Here is a 13,740-nt window from a genome sequence, read left to right on the forward strand (position 1 = left end):
CCTCTGCTCACACTTCCTTCCCCTATGATTTAACACTAAGTACTCGGGAAGGGAGCTGAACACGGGGAAAACCGCGCTATTACCACACAACAGGTCACAGATGGCCCCAGAGCTGGGGTCCCGAGTGTTCGCAGTTGATAAAATGCAGGCCCCGAGTTAATGGGAAGCTGGTTCTCCTCACACCCCCCCATGGAAAGCAGAGGAGTCAAGCCAGCCTAGGCAAGTGTAAGAAGCAGCCGTGGCCAGACTGTACAACTCTTATAAAAGCTTGGTTAAAGGAGCCCCCCTGCTGAAGCAATTCTCTCTCAGCCTCAGCAGCATCACCCCACTCTGAAGATGATTGAGGCCACAAGTACCAGCAGCCACGGCAATTTTGCTGCATCCCAGCCACTCTGAGGCTTGGAGGGAGGGATGGTCCCAGCTAACCCTCTATTCTGTGTACACCCTCCTCCCTCGATTTCATCTCACTTAGCTACCCACCTCCCCTTTGCTCCTAACTTTGCTTAAAATCACTGAATCCTCCATTATTCTAGAGAGCAATAACTATCTTATGGCAGAAAATGAACCCAACAAAAGCTTTGGAACTTGAAGCGCTTTTGTTCTGATTGTTTATTTTGGAGACCATGAAACCCAGATTTTATACATGCCACCTGAATGACCATGTTTCAGCCCCAGTAGGAGAGATAAGTAAACTCCTGTAAGCCCCGGAGTTGCAAGAGTTAATTTATCCTGATCATCACGGTTAATATTTTAAGTGAGTTTGCAGCCACAGTGAGATGTCAGTTGGCCCAGCTGCTCCTTACTCAGTGGCTGCAGGAAGCCGATGCCACATAGAGCGACACTCGTTCCTAGAAGGAGACACGGTGGCAGAGGCCTGAGTTCTGTACCCAGAGTTCTGGTCCTTTTGTTCATGATGGGCACAGCCATCACGGGCACACCACGGGCCACACAATGGAGCCTCTGTTCTCAGTGGCTCAGGGCGCAGTCATACTGGTGTCACAACATGCCCTGTGACACCCTCAGTGGTGTGGGAGTGTTAATTGGAGTGAGTGCAGGGGACTTGTTAGGATATTTTGTATATATGCAGTTATCAGCAAGGCCAGGGACTTTTGTCCAAAGCATAATAATCAAACTAATACTCTGCCAATGCCACCCACAGGTATCTTCAATTGGAGGAAACCTTGGATGGCTGCCAAATATCCCATTCACCTCGGTACAAAATTATAATACATTTATAATTGTCCTACCCCCAAATCCACTCCTCATTTTACCTCTGAATTCTGTCTGAGACAGACCAGCAGTTCAGGGGAGCAGGGGCCCCCCTGTGGCTGAGATGGAATTTGCTCTCTGGAGCAAAGAGGCATTAGAGAACAAATAGTGTGTGAAGCATGTTGCCATTTGCAGCCTTGTTTCCCTCCCAAAGCCTGAGGAATCCCCTGGCTTTAAAAAAGCCACCCACACCCACACTCCTTCACTGGTGATTCCATTTGTGTGACATGCCCATTGACATGCATTTAGGAACAAACATTACTGCCTTATATATGTTTGTGGAATGTATATCGCCTGTTAAGAGCTACAGCTGCTAACCAAAAGGTCAGCAGTTTGAATCCACCAGGCGCTCCTTGGAAACCTCTATGGGGTGGTTCTACTGTGTCCTGTAGGGTCGCTATGAGTCAGAATTGACTCGATGGCAACGGGTATATGGCCTGTGTATTCCACAAATACCAAAATAAAAGGAGAATGTGGAAAAGACTAGTAGCAAATGAATGGTGTAATAATATTTTGATATATTCATTAGCAGGATTTCCCTTCCACCACCACCGCCCCCCCAGTGTATTTCTTGTTACACTGCTGTACAGATTCCCTCACCCCACATCAATTTAGGAGACTAAAACAGACATAGTTTACCGCAATGAAAAGTTATCATAACAGGACCAGAGAAAAGTCAAATTGTTAGATTTTGAGTTTCAAAAGTCAAGGTGCAAGTATAAAATTGAAAAAATATTAAATAAAGTAGAACCATTTTTTTCCCATCAATCTCCTTTCCTTCCCCCATTCACCATTCCATACACACATGTTACAAAATAGATAAAGTTGTTAGACAGGGAAGAGGAACGAGGAGAGACAGAGGGGATATGTCAACAGGGAGTGATTGGGAGGACTCGGGGACTGACCAGAGGACAACTGTTCAGCTCTCAGAACTTGTCCACGTAGAGCACTATAGACGTTTAGTACTGCATACGGAGAAATGTTGCCCATCCTCCCTGCTGGCCTCTGACTATGGCCTTTCATCAACAGCAATCAGAGCACAACCAGTGGAGCATCCAGGAGTAACTTCTACCTGTCTATCTGTCCCATGAATTCAACCCTCATTTAATAGTCTCAGATGCCAGTAAGTCCTTGAGATGGAGGGCAGGGCCCTGGAGTCCTGGGAGGCAGTAGAAGGATCCAAGGGTATAAAAAGACATTCCTACCTCGCCCCTGTCCAGCCTGTACTTAGATGGGCCTGAAGGACTGGCTCAGAATCTCCCCTACAGGTAGGATTATGGTGGTCATCAGTGCTGCTCCCCCAAATATTTCTGTTCCTCCCATCCTGGCCCCATGGCAGAATTGCTCTTCCTGACTCTTTGTGGTTGGGAGAGACCGTATGATGAGCTCTGGCTAATAAATTGTGAGCAGAAGTGATGTGTATCGCTTCTAGCCTCCAGAGCTTTCTCTTCTTCCTAGCAAGACCACTGGCAACATCCCATGAAGTGGCTGCTCACCACCTAGGTCCCAGAACGATTATAAGAAGCCGAACCCTCCTCTGACCCATAAAGATTATATAACATAACAAGAAATGACGTGTTTTACACCACTGAGACTTAGGAATTGTATCTTCGCCATAACCAAGCCTGTTCTGATTGATACACCCTACCAGAATTCATCGAATGTTCTGGAAAGTCTCATGAGCATATCTGGGAGATAAAAGGCCAAAGGATTCAATTAGAGCAGAATTTCCCACATTAACATTGAATCTTAGTAATTATAAAGTGTTCGGGTAGAGAAGTCCATGACCAAGAAAGCAGTAAGAGCTCTCGTTTATTCACTCATTTAATAAGTCTTTACTGAGCACCTGCTATGTGCCAGCATTGTGCTAGGAACTGGAGATATGGGAGGGAACAAACAGGCACTGTTTCTCAGAAAGCTTTCAGTCCAGCCCCATAGCAGTTATCTGCAAAATGAAAATGAAACTATGACGTAGAGAAATTGAAAGATTTTCCCAAGGTAATACAGTTAATAAATAGTGAACAGGGCGTTAAACTTGACCTTTCTGATTGTAAATTTTGTGCTTTATTCACTATTCTAAACCCCCTTAAAATAACAAAATCAGTATAGCTTCAAATCTGCTCTAAAGAGTAGTTAGAATTTAATTCCAGGCAGCCTTATGCCTCCCTCCTTAATGTTTGCTGATACCTGAAATTTCTTTAATAAGCAAAACTTGTCACTCCGTACTTAGCACCTAGTACAGGGCCTGACAAATAATAGACACTCTAAATGTTTGTAGAATGAGTAAAACATGCTTGAATGAATGAATGAAATAAGAAGGCTTGAATAATTGCAAATATTGATTGAAATATCACATACACTCAATCTCCTTTGTACAAAAGCATAACCAGACATTCAACATAGGTGTTTATCAGAATACAGGAGAGAGACAGATTTTAAATGTTAAAATTTAAAAATAAAAAAATTAATATTCTTGAGAGTAACATAACAGAACCCAGAGTCGTGGCATACCACTCACAAAGTCCACAATACAATTCAAAATTCCTAGACATAAAAACAAACAAGAAAATGTAACCCGTATTGAGGAGAAAAATTAATTAATGGAGATAACCTCAAGATGACTCAGGTGTTGAAATAAGATTAGGATGTTAAAGCAGCTATGATAAATACAGTCAAGAGTATAAAGGAAAATACATTTGAAATGAAGGAACAGATAGGAAATCTCAGCAGAGAAATAGAAACTATAAAAAGGAACAAAATGGAAATTTTAGAACTGGATATCTGAAATAAAAACAGTTGGTGTATGTGTGTATGTGGGGAGATAATAGTAACCTGAGATAGGTATGGGGGAACCTAAGTACAGAAGGAACTCATGGCCCGTTTCCCGAGTAGAGCCCAGGGAGTTCTCCAGCATGGTATGTCTGGGAAGATGATCCTATGGAAGCTTGCGGGTTCTCTGGATCCTGACACTGTATGGAAGAAATAAAATGACTCTTGAGCACCTGAGGGAAGCATAGATTGGTACACGGATGTAAACAGCCCTACAAAGATTCCTGGAGCTAGTGAAGGCACAAAAGCAGTGAAATAATCTCATTTTCTGCAAGGGAGGAAAGGAGAGTTAGCTGAGATATCTGGACTAACAAGAGCCTTGTGACAGACTTGAGGGATAAGCCAGTAGAGAACTGTATGAAACAATAGGCAACCAGGCCGTGCAAAGGTGTCCCTACGGATGCCATCCTGGATGTTGACGATAGATCAGGTGCGCTCAACCCCCCTCACGCCTTGGTACTATATGAGCCCACCAGAGCTCCGGGGGAGCTAGAAGCAATCCTGAAATGGACTCGGAATAAGTTTCTGCACTTCTGCCACCCTCTGAAATGGGTTGAATTAATACAAACGCAAAGTAAGTTTTATTCCTAGAATACCTGAGTACCTACTATGCTACTATGAGGAGGGAGATTAGATTAGACAGTGAATAGTTGACATTGAAGATTAGCAGACAAACATAAGGGCCTACTCCCACCCCTCCCCATGCTGTGAACGTGGAACCTCCACCCAGAGTTATTTCCCCCTTAACTCTTAGCACATGGTTCAAGCTCTAAGGTGGGGGTGCAGCTTCTCAAGATATATGCTTTTTTTTCCCCGAGTATGACTTTGTGTAAATGGTCTTCCTTCCAAGAGCTTTTGTTAACAGAGATTTAAGTGCATTACCTGACATGATAGCCATTTATTCCTCCCTTATTTCCCCATCACATGAAGGTTCTCATCTGATCATTTCTTCCTTTCCCGGAGTGCCCTGGCTTATAAAATAATAATGGTGAATGAATGAATGTACAAATGAATAACATTCATAGACCAAGTGCTAATGCTTATATATTGGGTTAATAATATGTTTCTTGCGAAGCCCCCTCTTTCCACCCCCTGACTCTTTCTGTTCTCCCATCCTTTCTGAAACTCATGCAGAGAATTTAACTGTCGGCGGATGCAGGCCCACTTTCCCTCCTTCCCACTGTCAGTCGTCTATCTACTCAACTGAAATGGGCGCATTGGAATGGAGCTCTCCTGTCAGTCACCACAGAGGCCTTGCCTCTCATCCCTGGAGTTTCCAGCCCCAAGTATGGAAGGTCAGGCTGACAGCCCTGGCAGCCAGGAGAAGAGCCTTAGAGGCTTTTTGATGGGCCTAAAATCCTGGTTTGAGCACCCAGGGGTTGAGAAACAGCTGGATGGCGATAGGCCAAGCTTGAACATCTGCCTTCTTCATCAGGCATTAGTGTCAAACATCTTTGCTAACGCTATGATTAAGGAATTATCAATATATTACAAGTGTTATCACTTTTTGAAATGGTAGTTCAGTCACATATGGCAGGACCTTGGTTGTAAAGACAAAGCGAGGCTAGTCCCTGTTCTCATCTTGCCTTTCCTCTGAGTAATAATATCGATTATAAGGAGGGAAACTCAGATTCCAAGAGCCACGCTCCCTCTGTCTTTTCTCTAACCCCATCTAGAGGCTCTAACTAACAGTCTATAAGTAAACTTCATTTTAAATAGTTGAGAATGTGCCAGTCAGGGTTCTTGGTTGTACACAAGAGAGATGGGCTCTGGTTACCTTAAGGTGTAAAGGAAATTGCAGAAAAGCTTTGGGGTAGCTCACAGAATCAACGAGAAAGTTGAGGAACCAGACCTGGGCAGTGTGAGGCTGTATTTTCCTAAGATAGCCTGCAACAATATCTCCTGTCCAACATACTCTTCCAAAACTTTGCCACACCCCCATCAAGAAATGGAGACTTACTCCCTTCTCCTTAATCTGGGCAGCTTTATGACTCACTTGTAACCAACAGAATATGGTATAAGTAAAGCTGCGTGACGTCTGTGGCTAGAAGATAATGCAGCTTCCATCTAGAGAGCCAAAATTGCTCATGAAACATTCAGCTACCGGGGAAGGAGTCCAACTGCCCTGAGGCTTCCATTCTTTTAAAAAAAACCAAACCCATTGCCATCGAGTAGATTCCAACTCATAGTGATACTATAGGACAAAGTAGAACTGCCCCACAGAGTTTCCAAGGAGCACCTACTGGATTTGAACTGCCGACCTTTTGGTTAGCAGCTGCAGCTCTTAACCACTACACCACCAGGGTTTCCTTCTATACTTGGAGGAAATCCAAACTAGCCCACGCAGAGAGACCCCCAAGGAGAGGACCTGAGACTACATGAAGAGACAGAGATGCCCAGCCAGTTCCCAGCTGCGCCAGCCCCTTGATTACTTAAACTGCATGAGGGACTCAAGCCAGAACTACCCAGCCTAGCCTTCCCAAAATCTTGACCCATAGAAATCATAAGAAATAGCAAAATGATTGTTGTTGCTTTAAGCCACTATGTTTTGGGGTTATTTGCTACGTAGCAATGTAACAAACCTGTCTTGGAAGAAGTACGGCCAGAACGCTCCTTAGAAGTAAGGATGGCGAGAGTACGTCTCACATACTTTGGATATATTATCAGGAGGGATCAGTCCCTGGAGAAGGACATCATGCTTGGTCAAGTAGAGGGTCAGCGAAAAAGAGGAAGACCCTTGACAAGATGGATTGACACAGTGGCTGCAACAATGAGCTCAAACATAGCAATGATTGAAAGGATGGCTTAGGACTGGGCAGTGTTTCATTCTGTTGTACATGGGGTCTCTACGAGTCAGAAATGACTCGACAGTGCCAAACAACAATGTCATATAGCCATAGCTAACCAGAACAGTCAAGAGCAAAAGAGTGTAAGAAAAGGATCGGAAACAGTTTGTTCAAGCAAGACCCACCCTTTCACCAGATTGATTCCTTCCACCTTCCCCTCTGCTAAGACCTTGTTTCTGTAAAAACATATCAGAAAATGAACAATGAATGTCAATCTTGAAATTCCAGCAGCATAAAGTTTTCTCAAGGTTAATAACCTGAAGTAAAAATCCCCACAAATAGTCTCCTTATCTCCCCCAGCCACCATTCTCACTTTTTCCCACTGCAAAACAAAACTAAGCCAAAGATATTAGATGGTGTTTTGTCTGGGTAGGCAACCATTTTGTGATCATACTATTTTAAAAGCAGGGCTATATTTTTTCGATGCTCATTTTTGTGTTTTAAAAATCTTGGTTAAAATATTCAAGAAAAGACACTGAAACCCTTTAAGACACACACACACACACACACACATACACGCACTTTGCGTATTAGACTGATCAATCCTCGGATCACTCAGAGAGAGAGCCCTTTGGCCACAAGGGGACGGTGACAAAATGGGTTCCTCTTACCTTTTGAGAACCACTAGCTTACCTCCATTTGTGTTCCTACTTTTGGCTCTCGCTATGACACTTAGAAGAAACCTGCATTAACGTTTTAAGGTAAACAAAACTAAGGCACAATTGGCAGCTGCGTCAGGGTTTTCAAACTCTGACATCTGGGAATTTCCCAGAAAGAATATTCATATTACAAGTAAAATGTATTAGGGATGGAAAATCCAGCGCCTGACTCATCTACCCTGACCACATAGCAAAGACAGTGTCATCTGTTCATGATACATCTGCCTGACCACATGGCGACTACCGTGCCATCTATTCCTGATACACCAATACATTCCTGGGTATTGGTAGAATGACGATGATAACCCACAAATGCTGGTGTTTACCATTACCAGATGGTGGAAAACCTGGAAAGCCACAGCTTTCCCCAGTGTATTTGCCAGCAGAACTATCAACAGATGTTAACAGAACTTGGCTTGTTTGGACGGCCACGCAAGACCCAGGAAGATCAGGCTGAAATATACATCTGGATAAAGGCTAAGGGTTATGTCTTAGAACGTATTTCAAATTCTACCACTGAACAACAAATCTTCTCAAGATTTATTGACTTAAAGCAACATTTTCTTTTTTTTTAACCTCTCATCATCTCTGTGCATCAGGAATTCAGGAAGGGCTCAACAGGGTGGTTCTGGTTCAGGGGCTGTTATGTGGTTACAGTCACATGGTGGCTGAAGCTGAGACTGGAAGGCTGGAGCAGCTGGGTTCTGGTCAGGTAACAGTCTCTCTTTATGTAGTCTCAGGCCCTCTCCACATGATCCATCTGCAAAGGCTAATCAGGGTACTCACATAGTGGCCGACGTTTCCAGAGCAAGTATTCCCATAAGCAAGACAGAAGCTCCATCAATTTTTACGACCTAGCCTCAAAGTCACATAGTATCAATTTTATCATACATTGTTGGTCAAAACAGTCACAAATCCACCCAGATACCAGAGGAGGGGACATAGACCCTCCTCTCAATGGGAAGAAAAGCATGTGGTGTCAAAGAGAAATGAACATGTACTGTATTGAAGTAAAAGCGAAGAGGTTTATTGAAAGTAGGGGCAGCTTGAGCTGGATAAACACTGACTCCCACGAAGTGAAAGCCAGAGCTCCAAAATGGTGAAGCTGCAGAGGGATATTTATGGGGTGAGAACAAATAGCTTAAGGTATATTATTTTGATTGGAAGTTACAAACATAAATCAGCGTAAGGTAGGATCATTAGAAGTGGGGGCTCAAAAGGGGCTGGGTTATGAGTATGTGGGCATTCTGAATTGGTGACTTACACTTAAGCTGTTTATTTCAAGGCTCCTTAGAAATAAGCTTCAGATGAGCTGTTTGTTTTCAGGCTCCTTGGGAACAAGCTAACAATATTCTGATTGGTGCTTGGGGAGGTAAGCTGGTGGAAGGCAGGATATCTCAAAGCGGGCTTTTTGCTGTGATTGGTTTACAGAGTATATGTGTGCTTTGCTGCTTAATTACTACTTGGCGATATGTATGCTTGCAGGGGGGTCACGAGGTGGTCACAAGATGAATACATGATGGATTATATGGGAACAGAGCATAAAGATTAAACTGTTTAGGGGAAAGTTCTTTTGAGAACATTTTACATAAAAGTTTTTGATATACTTCCTTCTCCTGGCTTCACATGATGTACTTTTTTTTTTTTTTTTAGTTGTGTTTTGGGTAAAAGTTTACTGCACATATTAGTTTCTCATTCAAAAATTTGTACACAAATAGTTTTGTGACATTAGTTGCAATCCCCACAATGTGTTGGTGCTCTGCCCCTTTCCCCTTATACCCTGGATTCACCTGTGTCCATTCTTCCAGGCTTTCTGTACCTTCCTGCCTTCTGTCGTTGCTTTTGGGCAGGTGTTGCCCATTTGGTCTCCTATACTTGATTGAACTAAGAAGCATGTTCCTCATGTGTGTTATTATTTGTTTTATAGGCCCATTTAATCTTTGGCTAAAGGGTAGACTTCAGGAGTGGTTTCAGTTCTGAGTTACCAGGGTGTTCAGGGGCCATAGTCTTGGAGGTTCCTCCAGTCTATGACAGACCAGTAAGTCTGGTCTTTTTTGTGAATTTGACTATTTTTCTACATTTTTCTTCTGCTCTGTCCAGAACTCTCTATTGTGATCCCTGTCAGAGCCATCGGTGGTGGTAGCGGGCACCATCTGGGCTCAGGCTGGTGGGAGCTGTGGTTCATGTGGTCCCCTAGTCCTTTGGACTGATATTTTCCTTGTGTCTTTGGTTTTCTTCATTCTCCTGTGTTCCAAACATGCTGGGACCAATAGATGTATTTTAGGTGGTCACTCATAAGCTTTTAAGACCCCAGATGCTACTCATCAAAGTAGGATGTAGAACATTTTCTTTATGAACTATGTTATGCCAATTGAACTAGATGTCCTCCGGAACCATGGTCTTCAGCCCTCAGCCCCAGTAACTCGGTCCCTCAAGGTGTTCCGATGTATGTAGGAAGCTTCTATGGCTATGCCTTGGTCAAGTTGTGCTGACTTCCCTTGTATTGTGTGTTGTCTTTCCTTTTACCACAGTTAACATGTGTCTGCTATCTAGTTAGTTATTTTCCCTCCCCACCCCTCAAAGATTATTTTTTTCTGTGTGTAAACCATCAAGAATTGTTTTTTTCTGTTTAAACCTTTTCTTGAGTTTTTATAACAGTAGTGTCATACAATATTTGTCCTTTTGTGATTGAATTATTCACTCAGCATAATGCCCTCTAGATTCATCCATGCTGTGAGATGTTTCATGAATTCCTCATTATTCTTTAGTATAGTGTAGTGTATATACCATAATTTGTTTATCCATTTCATCTGTTGATGGGCACTTAGGTTGTTTCCATCTTTTTGCTATCGTGAATAATGCTGCAATGAAGATGGGTATTCATATCACTATTCATGTGATGCCTCTTATTTCTCTAGGATATATTCTTAGGAATGCGATTGCTGGATTGTGTGGTATTTCTATTTCTAGCTTTTTAAGGAGGTGCTATGTTGTTTTCTAGAGTGGTTGTACCATTCCACATGCCCACCAGCAGTGTGTAAGAATGCCAAGCTCCCTGCAACCTCTCCAACATTTGATATTTTCTGTCTTTTTGATTCATGCCAGTAATGATGGGGTGCAATGGTATCTCATTGTAGTTTTGATTTGTATTTCTCTAATGGCTAATGATTGTGAGCATTTCCTCATGTGTCTGTTAGCTGCTTGAATGCCTTCTTTGGTGAAGTGTCTGTTCATATCCTTTGCTCAGATTTTTAACTGGTAATTTGTCTTTTTGTTGAGGTGGTGAAGTATTCTACAGATTTTGGAGTTAAAACCCTTGTCGGATATATCATAGCCAAAATTTTTTTCCCAGTCTGTAGGTTTTCTTTTTACCCTTTTGGTAAAGTTTTTTGATGCGTAAAAGTGTTTAATTTTTAGGAGCTCCCAGTTATCTAGTTTATCTTCTGGTGTTTGTGCATTGTTAGTTATGGTTCCTATTGAATTTACGCCACGTATTAGGGCCCCTAGTGTTGTCCCTATTTTTTCTACCATGATCTTTATCATTTTAGGTTTTATATTTAGGACTTTGATCCATTTTGAGCTAGTTTTTGTGTATGGTGTGAGGTATGGGCCCTGTTTCATTTTTTTACAGATGAACATCTGGCTTTGCAAGCAACATTTGTTAAAAAAGACTGTGAATGATGTACTTTTGACATTCTGGAACTTAGCTACAGGGAAAAAAACATTTTTGTGGCTGCATGATTAGGTCTGTACGAAGATTACACGTTAACAAAAGCAGTAAGTTATTGATCCCAAATCTGGGCTAGCAGTCCTCACCATCAAGCACCCCAAAATTTAGAACTTTCAAATTGAAATGGGAGGTATTGTGGCAGCCATCTCTGGAAATTACTATTTGCCACAGGTTGGTTGGGTTCCCTAGAAGCAGAGCTTGAAGTAGGGATTCTTATGCAAGTCATTTATTAAAGAATCAGGAAGGGGGAGGAATTAAGCAAGGATGTGGTTTCAAGTGAATTGTAGCCTCAGCCTGATCTCGTGGGGATTGTTCCTAAGCGACTTGGGCTTTACTACACCAACATCAGTCAGCCGTTAGTTCAGGGCAGCATCAGGTGAAGAGTTGTTACTTCCAGGTACCTCTTCAAGAGGCAATTCCAATCACCCAAGGGAATTTCTGAGCTGCGGATTACCAGTTTGAATCTTTGGCAGTGACCAGTGAAAGGATCACTAGGGATCTGGGCGGAGCCCCAAGAGCCTCTGCTACAATAGGGATGTGAGAGCATATTCAGGGGCTAATTTCTAGAGGAACTAGTAGGCAAGCAAGTACACTGACCTTACTAGTAGGTAAGGACCATAACACGTCTCCAGGCAGGTGCAAGAGGTCAGTCCTTATGGTGGGAAATGTTAAGGGATTGAGCAGGAGGTACATGCATGGCAAATCCAAGGTGTCTAATCCAAATAGGTCGGAAGCCACTTAAGGTTTCAAGACACTAAAACACAAACAAAAGTGCCTCCGGGCACTTACTGATGAGCTAAATAAGCTTTCTGACCTATGGAGCGAGAGAGAGCTGAGTGCCTTCCAGCCGAAGCTTACTGGCAGAGCAGCGTGCCTCCAGGCACTTATCAGTGGAGCTACAGAGCTTTAGAACACTTGACCCAGCAAGACAGAGACAGGTGTGAGGCCTGAGGGCCGAGAGGCCAAGGAACCAGGAAGCAAAGCTGAAGAAACAAGGGACACAGGAAGCTGAGCTGCCTCAGTCTCAAAAGGTATGGCGTTACCTCTAGGATTTCAAAGGGTGGAACTATGGCCTCTGGTGTTTCTAAGGGTGGAGTCGCCACTCAGATGGACTAGGAGACTGGTGTGCCTTAAACTGAGGGAGCAGAGTTGCCTTCCCAGTGGGCCTGGAAGGCGGAGCTGAAGCCCAGAGCTGAGGGCCCTCCACTCAGAATCCAGAAACTGTGGCCAATACCTAGAGTCTGGAGGGCAGGGCCGTTGTGTAAATTCTCTCAGAGAACAGAGGATTATTTGCAAAGCCCCAAGGGCTAATGTAATGTGTTCTCCTGACTTCCTTGGTGCCTGTTATGCCTTCTTTCCCTCCAGTACCTACTTTGTTGGGTGTTGTACCATTGTACTTTGGAAGCAGATAACTTATATTCTAGATGTCACAGATGAAGAGAAATTTTTGGATTTTGGACTTGGAGTTGATATAAGATTTATGCTATGATATGATGGGGTGAATATATTTTACATGTGGCAAGGACATGAATTTTGGGGGGCCAAAGGATGGAATGTCATGGATTGAATTGTGTCCCCACAAAATATCTGTCAGTTTGGTTAGGTCATGGTTCCCAGTATTGTATGATTATCTACCATTTTGTCATCTGATGTGATTTCCCTATGTGTTGTAAATCCTATGACTATGATGTAATGAGATGGATTAGTGGCAGTTATATTGATGAGATCTACAAGATTAGATCTCATTTGAGATATAAAGACAGACATGAGCAGAGAGACAAGAGGACCTCATACCACTAAGAAAGCAGCGCCAGAAGCAGAGTGCGTCCTTTGGACTTGAGATTCCTGCACTGAGATGCTCCCAGGCCAAGGGAAGACTAATGACAAGGACCTTCCTCCAGAGCCAACAGAGAGAGAAAGCCTTCCTCTGGAGCTGGCACCCTGAATTCGGAGTTCTACCCTACTGGACTTTGAGAAAATAAACTTCTCTTTGTTAAAGCCGTTCACTTGTGGTATTTCTGTTACAGTAGCACTAGATGACCAAGACAGGAGGCTTATCCCTTGTTTGGTGGCAACATGGCAGCCAATAGTGTCAGGCTTATACCCTATCCTCTCAGCACCACCCGTGAGAAAAGGGCTTTTCTTTCTCAATCGTTCTTTCAAAAGTCCCATCACTGAGTGTCATTGGCTTTGGTTGGTCTGGTCACATGCCCATCTCTGAACCAATCACTGTGGTCAAGGTGATGTGATACTCTAATTGGCTAGGCCTGAGTCACATGCCCACCTTGGGAGCTGACCAGCCCAGTTGCCATCTACTCCCACTCATGGTGACTCTGTGTGTGTCAGAATAGAATTGTGCTGTACAGGGTTTTCAATGGCTGATTTTCCAGAAATAGATCACCAGGGC

The 13,740-nt window shown here is 43.3% G+C and overlaps 1 long non-coding RNA gene across 3 annotated transcripts in view; it reads left to right on the forward strand.

Annotated features, from left to right (window-relative positions):
* LOC111752165 (uncharacterized) overlaps window positions 1-13,740 on the forward strand; it is a 79,163-nt gene that overhangs the window by 2,434 nt on the left and 62,989 nt on the right. The gene's annotated exons all lie outside the window — the stretch shown is intronic.

Source organism: Loxodonta africana, chromosome 27 (assembly GCF_030014295.1).
Source record: "Loxodonta africana isolate mLoxAfr1 chromosome 27, mLoxAfr1.hap2, whole genome shotgun sequence".
NCBI classification, from domain to species: Eukaryota; Metazoa; Chordata; class Mammalia; order Proboscidea; family Elephantidae; genus Loxodonta; species Loxodonta africana.